The sequence below is a fragment of the Cicer arietinum genome, chromosome 3, assembly GCF_000331145.2.
Source record: "Cicer arietinum cultivar CDC Frontier isolate Library 1 chromosome 3, Cicar.CDCFrontier_v2.0, whole genome shotgun sequence".
Classification (NCBI taxonomy): domain Eukaryota; kingdom Viridiplantae; phylum Streptophyta; class Magnoliopsida; order Fabales; family Fabaceae; genus Cicer; species Cicer arietinum.
Window position 1 is genome coordinate 21627108 of NC_021162.2, and position 2593 is coordinate 21629700.

Consider the following 2593-nt stretch of genomic DNA (forward strand, 5'->3'; position numbering starts at 1 on the left):
AAAAAGCGCTGTAAATGGCTTAAAAAAAGCGCTGTAAAATCCGTTTTTTCGCGTAGTGAATGTAAGGAGTACATGGTAAATTTTTTCTTAAAATAAGACTTTTTAGCCGTAAAATCTAAGTCTATGATTGATTATCCCAATCGGACTTCGGATAATCCGTATAGGCCATATTAATAAAATATTTATTTAAATTTTAATATATTATTAATTATAAAGTACAAAAATATTAATATTTTGTAATTAACAATAAAATATTAACAAATAATGTTAACATAAAAATTATATTATATATATATATATATATACATGTTAATTTTATATATTGAGATTTATTTTGCTGCAAACAATTCAATATTTATGGAGCATTATTTTTTATATACTTTATTTTTTATACATACGTGCAAGTGTTAAATAGTTTTTGAAAAACAATTAATTCTTAATATTACCAATTGAATAGTAATTTATTTACTATTTATCGAGTTTTATTTTATTCCACTTCAACATATTAACTTTAAATTGTTCCTAACATAATTTTAAACTTAGCTTAATAAATTAAAACACATACCTAGATTCAATGTATTTTTGTTTTGTTATAAATTTAATTCATTGAAAATTAAAGTGATACAAATTTTGTTGAAGTAATAACCTTTTATGATATGTGTTTCAATAACAATAAATTGTATGAAAATAAATATTAAGTTTTCTAAATGATGACCTATTGATGTTTGTATTTGAGTTTTTGTTCAAAGAACAGAAGTGGTCAAGTCTGAAGTCATTCACACAAACAAGTGCATTGAATCAACTCAACAATGAAAGAATTGAGGAGCCTATTTCATAAATATAAATATGATTATCCTAAAGTTGAGGATGATCATCACAAATGTTGCATCTCAATCACACATCTCTTGGAAGAAATCAAGAAAAACTATTGGTTAAAATGTGTCTATATGAAAATTAGAGGATGAAAATCTAGATCTGAGGATGAATATTTTTTACAATTTTATATCTGAGGATAAACCAGGGGATGAATATTCTTCACAATCTCAAATCCGATGATAAATATTTATCAAAAGTTTCATTTCACAATTATTGAAAAAATAATTGTCATAAAAGTACAACAAGACAAAAGTTGACAAGTTGTTCACACTATTCAAGGTTTACCATGCATAAAGACTCAATAAAATAGAAACTCCATCCTCGTACTTAAATCAGATATGAGGACAGACATAGAGGATAAACAACACTTACGAGAGCATGAATTTTTGTCCTCTATATCATAGGATAAACAACACATAAGAAAGGATGAACTTTTGTTGTTTATTCATCCTTGCACATGGAAAAATGAGTAAAAGTACCAAAGTACAAAAAGTGATGTCCTTGACTTGTAAGGCAAGCCACTAAAACAATTGGGAAAAGAAAAATCCAAAAAAAGCACAAGTCACATCAGAATTAATGACAGCTTCATCCTTGTACAAACCAGATCCGATGATGGACCACTACATTCATCCTCTCATCATTTTTAATAGGAGGATAAAGGCTAAATAGTTGTTTTGCAAATAAAGACAAGTCCAAGAAAACTTAACAAAGTCTCCAACATCTATATTTTGCTAACCAATATGTTTGAAGCTCCCAAGACAACTATAAATAGAGAAGTATTAATCTTCAAACATCAAAATAATCATCTACAAGAAAATCTCTAAGTTATTCAAGCTTATCATCATTATATTCATTCGACACACTCTTCTAAACTTAAACAGATCTGAGGATCATTTTTATTGAGTGTATTATATACAACTTCACATCACTATCTTATTATCATAGAAAGTTGTAATTTGATCCTAAACAAATCAAAAATATTACTACTTGTATATCCTCAAGTTGACATAAACTTGAGTTATTTTGTAAGCCTGTCGAGGCATAGAAAATACATAGTTGAAAATGTGTAGACCAGAGGACGAGTTTCTAAGCACTAGTGAAAATCTCACAAAGTTGTGAGGACTGGAGTAACCTATATTAGGTGAACCAGTATAAATTCTATGTGTGAATATTCTTAAGCTCTACTCTCTTTATATTTTTTTTATTCATACCATTAGCACACTTATCATACATATTTCAAACTCATATTATTCTTCTTTATATCTCCTCAATAAGAAGAGGATTATTTTCATCTAACCATCATCACTCCAAAGATAACTTGAGAGGATAATATTAATTTTAAAAAGAGTCAAAATTCAACCCCTTTCTCGTGACATTCACTATTACTTCAATTGGTATCAGAGCTCTACCTCTAAGGTTTGAGCACTTAGAAGTGTATGAGGAAAAGATACCGGAAGAAGTGATGTCAAAAATTTCAAAGTATATACCTAAAGGAAAGCGTCACAAGTAGAGAAAGATGATTATACTTAAAAGAACTGAAAACCCTCCAAACAAAAATTTAGTGTCAAAATTAGAAGAGAAAGAAGCTATCATGTGTCCAAATTCAAATTCATATACTAATGAGATAATTATTTATAAACCTTGTTCTTTATGTAAAGTTGTGATAGTTAAATTAGGTAGCCTCTTAAATGACTCAAACATTTTATCTCAAAAATGT